Source organism: Oxyura jamaicensis, chromosome 5, assembly GCF_011077185.1.
Source record: "Oxyura jamaicensis isolate SHBP4307 breed ruddy duck chromosome 5, BPBGC_Ojam_1.0, whole genome shotgun sequence".
Taxonomy (NCBI): Eukaryota; Metazoa; Chordata; class Aves; order Anseriformes; family Anatidae; genus Oxyura; species Oxyura jamaicensis.
Genome location: NC_048897.1, coordinates 63,224,175 through 63,238,353, shown reverse-complemented (window position 1 = coordinate 63,238,353; position 14,179 = coordinate 63,224,175). Strand labels below are relative to the sequence as shown.

Genomic DNA, 14,179 nt, shown 5'->3' with positions numbered 1-14,179 from the left:
GCAAAATCCCTGGTGTAGATGCAGCTATACCGACAAAATTGAGCCACATTTAGCAGCAGTGGTTCCTCTAATAGAGCTTTCCCTTTGTATGCAACGAGACATAATTACGGAGGTAAATACACCGTGAAAAAAAGAACAAATGCGTGGACCAGGAAAAAGCAGACTCTTAGTGAGCAGTCATGGAAATCATCTCACTTTGAGAACAGAAATAATCCAGAAGGACAGGGCAGTGAGATGGGCTGTGAGCTCACACAGCAGTGTGCAAGGAGGTGCTGCCACATGTCCAGCACTTCTCCCAAGCAGGGAGCATGGGGCAAAGGGGCCACCGGCCTCCACAACTTACTGCTTAGTCCTGTGGGAGCCCCACTTGACCACACACAGCTGTCCCCTTCCTGGGGCCACTCTCAGTCCAGGGGGCTACAGAGTAGACAAAGGCAATCAGCACTGCTGCTTAGATTGAATTGCCCAAAGACATTCTCTGGAGAGACCAGAAAGTGCCTTGCAGTGAGAGAGCAGAGAGCAGGGGATATATTAAAGTGAGACTGACTTTTGTTTTGCCTTGGGATTTCTGTGAGAAAGGAAATAACTGGTTGTTTTATTTTTTTAAAACTGAAACCATGAAGTGATAGCTATGCTGAAGCAAACTGCCCAGCGTTTGTCTGGGGGAAAAGAGTGAGGAAAAAGAAAGGCACCAACAGAATACCTTCAAAAAGCTCTCAGGAGTACATTGCAGAGTGTGGATCTCTGGTTCATGCGTCTTCTCTCCAGTACATTTCCCTCTCATTACTGGGGCTGCGGCAATTACCCAGGAGCTGAACAGGGGGAAGAAACAGTGCAAGAGCTGCAAGATACCGAGGGCTGCAGGCCTCAGTAATTCATTTGGCAGAGCTGCCCTCATCTGTAGACATCAGACTTTCAGATCAGTAACCAGGATTAATCCACTGAAAACATAGACGGTACTGCACTGCCAATCACAGAAATAAAACATTCTGAACAATATTTTTGGATGTATATATACACTCACTTTTAGGAACCATGTTCAGCTGCTTTCATTTGTAAACGCAAGCTAGCACACACTACTTCCTATGGCTTATAAAGGTATTAAGATTATCTGTTGCTCTGAAATCTATGGGAACTGCAATTAAACTAGAGAAAGATAAAAATAACAGCAAAGTAGTTTTGAGTTACAGCTGATAGGCTCCTTGCCTAGAATACTGTCAGGTCACCACCAAATACTAGCCACTGATCAACACTGGAAACTGTGAAGAAGGACCCAGAAAAGTCAGCCCAAGGGTGGTGGAAAACCAGAAAATTTTGGTTGGACACCAAAGTATGCTCTAGGGGACGTTTACATGAGAAGACAAAACAGAAGATTTATTTGGATTGCTTAATGAATGTTTTCTTTTTCTGGTCCCTGTAAGCTGAACCCATAGTTACCAGAATAGATTAGAAAATACATTGCTTCTCAAAGTAGAAGCAATATTTTTGGAAGAAAATACAAAGTACAATTTTTACCATCTCCCAAAAACTGAAGATAAAGTACAAACAAATTGACAAAAATAATAATAAAATAATAATAATAATAAAACAGATCCCAAGAGTTAAAAAAATCATCCATTTCTGCTGCTGAAAAACCTTCTCAAACCAACAAAATACATCTCAAATCGCTATTTGGGAGGAAATCCATCAGAAAAAAAAATAGTGGTAATAAAATGTTAGGAAGCAATCCCTTCAAAAAAGCTTTGAGGGCAGAATATAATTAAGCAATATCAGAAGAGATGACAAATATATCATTGTTTTCACAAGGCAAGCTGAGAAATGGTCAGTTAGAATTAAATTGGGATTCATCTCCTCCAGTGCAGGAAAGTGTAACTACAACATGTGAAACACCAAAAGTGCATTTAATAGTAATTGTTCATCATATACATTGTAAAGACCTGTTCCAAAGGTCTAAGGTTTAAACTCTGTCCTGTGAACAGCAGTGAAGATCAACAACAGTGGATGCATCTTCTTAGGCTTAAATATGTAGAAGACAACTAATGAAGAGTCTGATGATAACATTCATTATTACAGTTCTTTCATATATAGCTCAAACTACTTTAATATTGCCCAACTTTTAGCGACTAATCAAGAAAAGAGAGAACTGACTGTCATAAAAAAGAGGCAGAGAAACAATTTTGGATATAACATACAAAGGAAATATGCTGAAGTTCTTAACTTTACAAATATGATTAAAAAAACACACAAACATACTCAGTTCTGAGACTGCAACATTACATTGGCTTGGACTTGTATCTGGTTACACATCAGCATAGATTTCTCCCTCTCTTCTGCATACAGTTAAGCAGTATGGCTTTTATTTCACCAAAATGCACAAACAGATCTTTATCTAACCTCAAGGTATCGTGCTTTAGTTCACTGGGAATAGAGCTAGCTAATGCCCTGATACAGTGGGTGTCTTACTATTGGGGTTGGGTATTAACACAACCAGTGCCCCAAGAGCAATATTGCACAAACCAGCACGGGCTTTGTTGCAGCATCTTTCAAAAGGACATCACTACACAGGGCTCTGAGTGCTCATAAACCCAGGAGAACAGCACAGACAGACTTCACTTGTGCTGCACTTTCTTAGCCTTTTAATTACAGACTGCAGTAACTGGTGTTTGGCATCTCACTCTGCCACTGCCATACCAAGCCTGCCTTCTGGAGGTGGCTAATGATGGAGAGATGCAGACAGAACAGGGTGGATCCATGTTTGGAGCAGCCCCAGTTCTGTTGTCCCTTCCTTCACAGCACAGCAATGGATGCTGGTGAGGATGGGCAGATGAAAGACCCCCATTTAACACTACACACTTCACTACTCTGCTGCAAAGAAAACCCACATTGACCGAAACATCCCTAAAGATCATTTACCACTTTGTGAAGCATTGATGGACTGGGGAGGATGATATATATAAACAACAAGAGAACTTTAGAGGTACTATCAGACACTTTTTGCTTTCCAGCTTAGACTTAAAAAAAAAAAAAAAAAAAAAAAAAAACACATACACAAAATGTTTTGTTTCAGACAGTTGCTTGGCATTGCTGCTTGGATTACTAAAGGCAATGGGCAAGTGAAAAACAGCATGAAGATGCCCTCTGAAGTAAAAGCTGAAACATGACGAAATGTGAAATTGCAGCATTTCCCCTTTCAGTTTTGAACTGAAGTTAAAAACAGGTTTTTCAGTATACACTGCACCAAAAGCCACAATTCTGGCTCAGGTATTGTGCATTTACTGCATGGGGAGGCAGGGGGAGCACACACAGTTGGCACACCAGGACCAAATGGTATAATTTGCACAGTATGAGCTCACTCCCCTCAAAAAAGAGGGTAAACATACAAGCTAAACCTCAAATTAAATCATCTGTGAGGAAGAAGTATAGGACAAGTTTAAAATGAGCTTATATCAGCTCTGAAAGCAGTATGTTCAAGGAATGGTGCTTCCTTTTGCACGTAAGTCACACTACAGTGGAATACTATCTGAACAAAAACTCTCAAACTAGTAGCCAAAGGAGAAAAATAAGATTTGAAAAGCACAGTAGTATGAGAAAAGCTTGCATAGGAGTCAAGAGACTTCTGTAATGCATTTCTACATCAGAAGCCCTTGCAAAAAGCAGCCAGGAAGTGACTGCAACGGTCACAAATCCATTTCTTTAAGGTATAGCATGCAAGTTTTCACCACTGCCCTCCTTCCTGCCCAGCACAGATTGGCATCAGCTACATTAAGTTCAAATACTTCAGAACCTCCCCTGTGCACAAATTAACACAGCAAAGGCTTTGAACATCAGTGCCTCCTTGGTGGTGTTTCTGGCAGCTAGGAGGATGAGAGGGTTTTCAGACCTTGTGTTTCTATCAAAGCTAGACTTAGCTCAAATTCTTCACTGATGCTATCAACTTCAGGGAGTTCCTTTCAAACGAGGTCTATCAGACATACTGCCGTCAGCATCAAGGGAAAACTGGCTCCCTTCCAGCCAGATTAACCTGCTACCTTAAACTGCCACATTTAAAACTACATACACGCACTCCCAAGGATATTTTACAGTGCTTGTGCTTGCGAGTGCACATCCCAGGGCTCCTGCTCCCACTAATGATGTGAAGCCTTTCAGGAAACTTGTTTGTCTTATTTTGCACAATGGTGTATATGTGCTCCGTGACCCAAAGTCCTCTCACCTCATCACCTGTAGTCGGGGCTCTCTCATATCTGCCTGTTGCTGACCACCAGTCCTGGCCGTGACCTGCACACTGCTTCTGGGGGAGCAGCGCAAGCACTCCAAGAAAAAATTCAAAACAACCACGTGCTTGATTATCAGATGTCCTAAGTCAGCAAGTCAGTCTTGTCCAGAATAGTTTATTCCTAGTTTTCTATGATGGACATTGAAAACTTTTCAGTTATTTGTATCAATGGGAAAAATAAGCTTAAGATGCTATACATTCGCATTAAGTAAGGAGACTAAAGGAAACTGTAAAGAAGTTACAGATGCTAAGTTACTTCAGTGGCCACTACAGTCTCTCCTGTTGTTGCCCATAGAATGTGCACACAAAACGCTGCTTTGAATACATAAAGCTGGTCTAAGAGATTATTGGGGTAAAAAAGTGCAGGAGGCACTTCATTGGCTTCCTAACATCCAGTGTATCAAACAATTGTGAATCAACCTCTACAGAACATATTTCTCCGAGGCATCTTGGCAGTGTACAGCAAGGCACAGACAATTCACCTTGGTATCTTCAAATCAGCTTGTATTCTACATAGGTCAGTACACAAACGGGTCAAAAAGCACCCTTTCTTCCTAAAACCAGAAGTTTTGGGCAAGCCCCCGACAGCCCATCTTACAGCAGCTGGGGCAGCTGCGCTTAGTTGATTACCCCTTTACCTTAGGGCAGACCTGCTCCAGAGCTGCCATGTCTCACAGCGCTCTGGCAAAGGTCTATTAATTAAAGGTCTTTTAACCAGCAGGTTAAAAGGTCAGGTTTGAGGACTGGTAAATCTGTTTACGGCAGACACCCAACAGGTGAGGCCAGCAATCTTAACCAACACAGCCACTACTAACCTGCCTCCAGTTCTCTGGATCTACAAAATGCCAGGGCAGGCAGGAGAAGTGCACCGTGCTTGCAGCTTCTGCCTTTACAGAGGAGTCCCTCAGCACCTGACAGCCTGCTGTACCCTAGTAGGCATAAATACTTCCTGTGGTAAGAGGCACAATAAACCCAGCATGCTTCCAGTTCCCCACAGAAAACCCAGATTGTTAGTAACAGGTACCAACACAGCTACAACAGGAGTTCCCAAATGAATTTCACATTTTTGCCTACAAACTATTTTTTGATCCCTACAAGGTTGCTCACCCACACATCTCATGGCATAAGGCTGAAATTTTACTGCTGGAATTTTTATCCCAAGTGGTATGAATATAATTTAGAATATAGACTTGGAGGAGAAAAAAAAATAACGTGAAGAGGAACAGGTAAAGGCAAAAGTTCTGAATGAGCAAGTAAAATACAATTTTGGTGGAAGAAAAATATCTTTGGTACAAGTCTCACTGCCGCTTCCTTGCTTACAGGAAGTCTGTACTGCTGCTGTAACTGACATTGACAAAAACCTTCAGGTCAAAGCAGCTTGAGTGAAATTTTTAAACATGTTCTACAAGAAGAAAGTTCAGCTGTTTCCACCTCCCCTTAGCATTGGAAAGGTTGTCATTACACTGTGCCACTGCTATAGAACAAATGCAGTCATCTACAATTGCACCACAGAGATGGCTCTGCTGAAAACAGGGGAGGGACTGCCCCTGCTGGGGTGTGCCAGGTGAAACTCATTGGCATCACAGCATATGACTAAGCATGTATTCTGGTACATCAGTACTCAACCACCGATGTGAAAATAAAAGGTAATTTCTTCTTATCTCACCCCCGCCCCTAAAATACAACAAAAAAGTTATCTGTATGAAAAGAGACAGAACATTGCAAATGATGTTTAAGAAAACTTAACAGAAAAAAAAATAACAACCACCACTCTACTTTGTAAAAGTTCCAGAAATTCTCTCTTTCTCACATGCATTTCCAATAAATTTTGCACGGGGGTTAACATATTGTTTATAGGACAGACAGGTAGGTAGATAGACAAGGAAAGCCTTCACATTCTTTGTTTATCCATATGTTACTTCAGTAGAGCCAATAAAACTGATAAGAAGTTATCCACAGGCTTTGTGATCTAGGAGAGTGAGAAGTTTGTCACAGACCAATGTTTACTTCTTGTATGCAAATGCAGACCTGCTACACTATATCTGACATTCATTTATTTACTTCAGAAATCAGTGAACTAACAGTGACACTTAAAGCATTATATAGCTATTTTCCAGATTATATTGGTAGTTATACCAGCTTGAGGTTTCAAGTGAGCCAGATCACCTTAGGCACAAGTATCCTCTTAAGTCTATGTCAGTCATCTCCCGCTGAATGTTTTATTTGTCAAAGAACCCACATCTTTACCTCAAAGACCAAAAGAGTTTCATATCAACATGGTTTTGTAGAACTACCTGCTTTACCTGGCCACCTGAAGAATGCATATAAATCTGTTAGAAAAAGTCAAGAAGCTGTCAAACAGTGCTAATTCATTTGTGTACTTTGCTGCCAGGTTGAACGTTGGAGGTACCTTACATAACAAGGCACAGAAGTGTCTCACCCTCCTCTGAAATAGCTGTGCAATTCCTTTTGTTCTGTACCACTGAACAATCAATACAGTAAATGGAAGACAAACGTTTTGACTCCATAACTGAGATTGAAGATGCTCCTACACACAAGTTACTAATCATTAAGTCAGGTAGTAGCTAAAGAAGCAGCTATATGTAGGTTCAGTGGTGTGTATTTAAATGCATGCATAAGAAATCCTTAAGATATGACCAAGCTTCTGCATTTGTCATGAAAAACATTAAAAACATTACTGGATCCTCTACACTCATGTATTAAGGCAACAATCACAGCTCCTTCCTCAGCAAAAAATAAAATGCAAAGAAAATAATACTCCACTCTGCATTTTTACATAGACAAGTATAAGCTGAAGACCTTGCAGATCTCCTTTCCAACATAAATACAAAGAGGAAAACTCTCCACTGCAGAGTTCCATCCCCAGACCAGAAGTAAACCCTGACAGCAGACTTCCGTCCAAGCAAGGGGCCAGCGCCCACCTCTGCTGCCCACACCCAGGCTGCTGTGAAGCTCTTGGATACACCATGGCTCCCCTCTCCCATTCCAGCACCACAGATGCTATTTCGCATCTCCCACAGCCCCCTTCCTCTTAGAACTGCCATCAGGCTCAGGACACCATAATTCAGCGTCAAAGAGTGCCCAACTGCCTGCAGTCAGCATCCTGCTGAGTCCACCTGCTGGGGAGAGGCCGTGCTCCTGACAGCACAAAGCCACCCCCCTCTGCATGCTATTCCACGTCTATCTTCACAACTGAGATGTGAAGTAGTCACTAAAATTACTCCCCAGAGAATATTAAAGGCGATTCTCCGCTCCTCAGCGGACATGAAGGCAGGTTGGCCTAGAGCATATTAACCTACTTTCCTGTCTCGTTATCTATCAAAGTCACAAACAAAACGCAGCTGAGCTGTAGCACTTGTGTCTTACTGTGCTGTGTGGAGCAGCTCCGCAATATGTGTGGGGGATATTACCACCCCGCTGCTGCGGTTTCATCTCAGATACCTACTCCTAAATATATACCAGGTACACAGGACAAGACCCAGCACTTCATTAAATATTTGGCACATTGTCTCAAATTACCTTTGACACACAGGGTTATTTATACACCATGGCACACTGCATGCCTCTGTGACAAGATAGCATCACATAATACTGTATGTCAGGAATGCAGGCAACAGGTTTAAGCCAATCCCCGCTTCAAGACACTTTTACTAGGAAGACCGTCACAAACTGAGTAATATCCGTTTTAGACACTGAAAAACGTATGCTATTCATTTCCAGGAAATAAAGTCAACCACCCTAATCCTTCCCCCCTCTTATACACATCCCCATCAGAACAACAGAAAGATGTTTCTTCTGTCTTAATAGGCTTGTTATTGGGACATACTGCGTCCTTTACACAAGTCTTATTCTTCCTAATGCATTTGCTAGGACTCCTAATGTTGACTCGGTGCAAGGGCAATGTTTCAAAGAGTAATTACAGCAAGAGGTATTTGGTTACACACTGATGATTGGCTTTGAATATGCACCAATAGTTCATATTTATGGTGCTTGTTTCCAAGCCATAAACATGTGCACATTTCTGATATTCATTCAACCACGTTAATGTTCTGAATACAAATACCAAAGAGAGGAGTGTCAATTGTTTTTTTTTTTTTTTTTTTTTTTTTTTTTTTTTTAATCCATAGATAGAAATGGAGGGAGCCTACATTTTGCATTCATCTTATGAAGCAACACCATGAAATCTGAAAAATGGCTCCATAATTCAGTATCTGCTATCCCTAGAGCAGTGCAATTATCTGAAGTGATAGCAATAAAGCTCGTGACAACCACAGGAATTTGTAGTACTCTCTGAAAGGGGAAAACCTAACATTGAGAGAAGGCTATGAGTTTGGATCTGAGAGAACATTCATTCACAAATCTCCTACTCTGTTCAGACTGCAACTTAAAATTATTCCCTATCTCAGCACAAGGTGACACAGCATGAAGAAAATCCATAATAAAAAGTCTGACAACAAGCACATACAATAGATACAATAAATGACCCTCTACAAAAGGAAGCCGATATTGTGAGTAAGCAGAAAACAAGAACTACCTACTAGCTTGTAAAGTTCATTAAAGGTAATATTTAACCAGAGGGGCTTTTTTTCTGCTGGAAAGAGTGTCAGCAGAGAAGATTGCATTACATTGCACAATGAACTTCTCGCTTGCATTTAGCAACTGCCTTCAGAGACTGCATTTGTTTCTCTAAATCCATCTGTGCTGGTCCCTGTGCACACAGGTTTAAAGGACATGGCTATTGCACATCCCTAACACTGCTAACAGATGGGACTCACCTCAGCCAGTAACATAGATTACAGTTATTGCAATACACTCAATCGTTTAGAAACAATAAGAATTTCACTATCTGCCAAACACAAGTCTTCTCAAAGATAAGGGGGGAAAAAAGCATCTCCTGCTCCAGCTTTTGTTACTATTATTTTTTTGAATGTTTAATAATTTGTATCTAGACTCCTTCATTTTTGATTTGAAGATGGTGGGTTACAAAGGAACGTCTTGGAAGATTTTAAAACCTTCCAACTGGCTACTAGAATTGACTATTCAAGTAAGACAACGGCAAAATATGTTATCTAAACTAAGGAGCATTTTGATGCACTCAGTCTTTCAAAAGTAACACAATACTTAAAAACAACCCTCTCTCCTGCAAATTTTATGGATATGTGATACAATTACAGCAAGACTATTTAAAGTTGATTAAAAACATACCCTCGTATTTCCCCCCCCCAAATAAATAAATAAATAAATAAATAAAATCACATGGCTTTGGAAATCCTATTTTGATGCTTGGCTATGTCAGTTACACAGAAGGATAAACTGTAACACCCCTCTAGGCATTACTGCAGTCTACATAGGCAATAAGCTGCAAGCTTAAAAGGTCTGAGAAGGGTTTATCATGGACTAACAGATCTGAAGAACCTGCTTTTTAAGAAGCCAAAACTCTATAACACACATTTATAGTCATTTTAAAATCTGAATCGGTGAAAGCCCCTTGCCTGAATGTAGCAAGTAAAGTAACTAACCACTGGCATTATTTGTCCAAACCAATGCTAATGTTGGTGATAAGAACAAAAATTTAAATCTAATCCTAATATTCCCAACACAATTCAATTAAACCGTCTGTCTGAAGGAGTCAGACCCCAAATAACAAGCTTTTGAAAACCAAGTAACAAAACATAGCAACGTTCCAAGTGTAAGAAAAGTGTAGCGAAGAGATAGGTAGGTCATCTCTGAAGCCATAGGTTGTCTTCAGAATGATTCCCTTCTCAGAAGGTCTTACCATTACATCTCTAAGATGGAGAAAAAAAAAAAAAAAAAAAAAAAAAAGAAGAAAGAATAAATGAACACAAGTTCAGACTTTTCTCCTAGTTGCATCTGAGTTACCGGGACACTGAAATAAACGCCATCAGAACTTGAATTGAACATGAGCTAGGGCAGTAACGTCCATCATAATTTGTGCCACGGTAGGATCTACCTTTCTGACAAGGAATTGGGCTTCCTCCCCATCTCACGTTAGATTGCTCCCAAACATTTAGAGGGGAAAACAAAACAAAATCCCTCACTGAACAGCAGTCTGGAGCAGGAAAAGGGCTTGAGAGCATACATAGCTCAGATTTAAACCCAAGGCAGATTTTTTTTCCTTTCATGGAACTAAGAGTCTAAATATGACTAAAGATCATTTTAGGGATGTTTTCACTTGCTTGTAAATGCAACTATGCATAGATGAAAGAGTTATTCTTAGTCATCTTCTCCATGTCAAAAATAAACCCAGCAATTTCCAGAATGTGTCACAATACAATACTAACTGGGTATCTGCAGTCACTGAACCAGTGGATACTTAATAGCCTTAATTTAGAATATCTCTATTTTCTGAAAACAGGCTAGTGTATGGTGCTGGAATACCCTGAACTACTAATACCACTTCTGAAGAAAGATATCTGGCAGCTTAAAAACCTCTATAAACTGGTCCTAGCAACAAGCAAACCAAACAGCATGCCCTCCCGTAGCAGCCAGGGTGCCAGACACAGAGCAGAGGCTGCATTTTTCAAATTCATGTCAAGTACACGAGGAATCTTCAAACAGAAAGCTTGAAAAGGCACATCAAAGAAACAATTTGTTCACATATGCTGTAAATGTATATTATACAAGTACACGTGTATTATACATATATATGCGTGCCAGGCTGCCTGTACAGACATACAGAGTGACCCCTCAGCCTTCCTGTAGTTCACTCACACTGAATGCAAGACACAAGCAAGCTGAGAAAACAGAAGTACTATACAGGAAGGCAGACCTCAATTTCTGTCACCTGACATTGATATCATTTTTAAGGGAAACAAAATATACCATGCTCCTCAGAAGCAAAGCCTCTTCCACCAGAAAGCTAGTTTTCCTGCTGACACCAGGGGAATCAAACTGAGAGGAGGGACTCCTGAGGAACAGATAAATGTTACCAAGGACTCACAACAAATGTTAAAGCCACGTGGAAGAGTCCCAGTGGGAAATACGTAGCATTTGAAAGTTTTCCCTTGAGTTTTCAAGATACTAATTATAAAATACCAGAGCAGTGAGACAGCTGGAGCAGATACAAGGTACGTGCTAAAAGAGGTGAAAGACTTAAAGCATATTCGCCGAGAAACCGGATAGCAATCACCTCTCATTTTATGCTTTCTTACACTTAAAGAACATCCAGCCAAAAAATAGCCTCTCTCATCTCCACAAGGAATGGGACATGGACACCAGACAAGAAAACTCTGCTTCAGAGTACCTTAGAAAAATAAAGTCTTTTCAGGCAATACCTGATGCTTGACAAAACCAAAGGAAATCTGAACTCCTCACAAACAGCAGTGTAACCACCACCCAGCACTGAGCTTACCACACTGCTGTACATCTTTAGGGCAACAGTAAGGCAATGAAGAACAAAGGAAAGAAAAGGAAAGAAAAAAAAAAAAAAAGGAAAAAGAAAAAGAAAAAAAGACAAAAAAGGAAAAAAAAAAGGAAAAAACAGAGGTGACTTCTCATTTCTGAACACTTAGCAAGCCAGTAAAGAACCTGCCCACTTTCACAGATAAACCAGAAGTCAGGCCACTTGCTGCTGGCCGCATGGCAAGAGGAATTTGACTGCAGCATCCTTCAGTTTTCCACTGGAATTTCATTTCTCAGCTGCACATTATAAGCCACACCCTTCAATACCTTCTTCAAGTAACATGAAGATAAGTGCAGCAGCCAGTATGAAGCAGCATTTTAAAGCCTTTATTCATCAGGTATTAACTTGATAGGTTTATTTAACGTGGGGGATAATACATGTTTTGCTAAAAAGCAGGACTGAATAAAATGCACCAGCTGAATGTCATAGAACAGCCTGCCAGCACACAATCTTGCTGTGTGAAGAAATGAAGATGCAGGAAAAGGCCCCCAAATTTCTAAACCTGAGGGTTTAGATGAAAAGAGACCTTTACACCTGTGCAACACAAAGGTGCACACTCATAACACTCACAGGTGATACTCACAACAGCTGATTTAGAGAATATTCATGTCCTGTGGCATGTGCTGCTAGTGACCCCAGACCTGCACTACTGTCACTGCAGGCTCTGCTATCTGCCTGAGGGGGGAGGCAGCAGCAGCGATAGGGAGGAGGTAGGGTAAGATTCAAGTCAGGGGAGTAAGTGGCTCATTACTACTATGGGCAGCAAGTAAAATGGTCACAGGGATAAAAACAGCACTTGTATTTTAAAGACAACTTCTATTTTCAAACAGAATGGTAAAATTATTGTAATTCTTTTCAGATTTTAAAGAAGTAAAACATGACAAAAAACAAGACTGAACATAAGATTCAATCAAAGTAGGACTCAGATCAAGGATATGTGGAGGGTGACGTGTGTGAGTATAATTTCAATTCTCAAAGCTTTAACTAGCCTCCTACCGTGCAGAAAAAGAAAAAGAAAAAAGAAACATACACTATGTCCAGAGCCAGGAGAAAAAGATTGCTGATACTTCAGTACAATTCTTTACAACTGAAATTTCTGTATGATCTGTTCTCTGGAAAGGATAAAAATTGCTGTGTTTAGTGAAATAGCCACATCCTTCAAAGTAATCATACACGGACAAACATTCAGAGTGTTTGTGTAAATGATAAGAGACATGAATTCCAGTTTGGTCGTTGGATAATCTGTTTTCCACCCATGTAATATATTTAGCAACCAACACAGAATGGCGAAATGAGGGAAGCAAGATGCCCTCTTTTCTCCCAGATGAAGGTACTTGGTGAACATCAATTAGATGTTAATATCCCTGGGAGGCAAGTGTGACTAGTCCTATTATGCCAGTTTAAAGATTAGGACACTGAGTCACACAGTGAGATTAAGGACTTCCTCAAAACCAACAGCACAGCCAGAAAGGGGGCAGCTACACCCCAGCTGGGCATGGCAGCAGGAGACTGCTGTGCTCTGCCTTACTACAAGATCTGGAGTCTTTAGAGAGAAAATAATAAAAAAATAAATAAATGAAAAAAAAACCACCTGCTTATATGAAGTTTCCTGGCCATGTCAACATACCTCAGTTTTGACCTGCAGGGACCATCTTTAGATGCAAGAATGCAGTTCAGTTTCCACTCTTGGATCACATTTTGGCTGAAAGTGCCAGCAAGGTTGCCAATTGTAAACGGTTATTAAAGTCAGCAGAGACCTCCAGATCTTTCCCGATAAGCTTAAAGAGAGAACTGAAAACTTTTTGATACCGGTTCAACCGTGTAAGCCTAGGGGCAAATAAATCTACACTCGCCAGCCTTCAAACCAACCCTTTGCCAGCTATCTGCATTCAAGTCACATGTTGAATTTACACACGCAAAACCGGAGCGAACACGACAAGACAATTACTCTCGTAGATTAAGACATACTTCAAAGCCCAAAGAAAAGCCCAGCAGATGCCACGTTCAATTAGCCCGGAAGGTGAGCAGAGCCGGGTGTCACGCTCATTAAGACGCGTCCGACCTAATGGCCCCCTTCGATGTTGCTGGGCGTTCTCCCGGTGCTCTGTTAGGGACTCCCAAAGCCGAGGGCTCTCGTTCCTTTTCCTACCTCGCCCCAAGCCCACCGCCTGGTCACGGCCCCAGGCCAGCACCGCCAGGGGAGCGCCCGGCCCCAGGCCAGCACCGCCAGGGGAGCACAGCGCCCCGCCCCCCACCCCTTCCTCCCGCAGCCCTCGCCGAGGGACAGTGACCGGGACCCGGACCGGGACACGGACGGCCCCGACCCCGGCCCCGCTCCCGCCGCACCTGCTCCGCCCGCAGCAGTGCGACCCTACCGGTGGCGGCGACGGCGGCGCTCCACATGCTGCCCGCGGCTCGGCGCGGCTCGGCACGGCACGGCGCGGCTCGGGGCGGGGCGGGGC

The 14,179-nt window shown here is 41.8% G+C and overlaps 1 protein-coding gene across 6 annotated transcripts in view; it reads right to left on the bottom strand.

The window, feature by feature from the left end:
* MICAL2 (microtubule associated monooxygenase, calponin and LIM domain containing 2) overlaps positions 1 to 14,177 on the bottom strand; it is a 125,828-nt gene extending 111,651 nt beyond the window's left edge. For 4 of the 6 annotated variants that reach the window (XM_035327476.1, XM_035327477.1, XM_035327478.1 and 1 more), the window contains exons 1-2: positions 14,064 to 14,177; positions 12,748 to 12,829 (exon numbers count right to left, since the gene is read on the bottom strand). The gene's annotated coding sequence lies outside the window, so the exon portion shown is untranslated. The remainder of the gene's footprint in view (positions 1 to 12,747; positions 12,830 to 14,063) is intronic. The other 2 variants (XM_035327480.1, XM_035327481.1) reach the window with 1 other exon arrangement.
* Between the last annotated feature and the right edge of the window lie 2 nt (positions 14,178 to 14,179).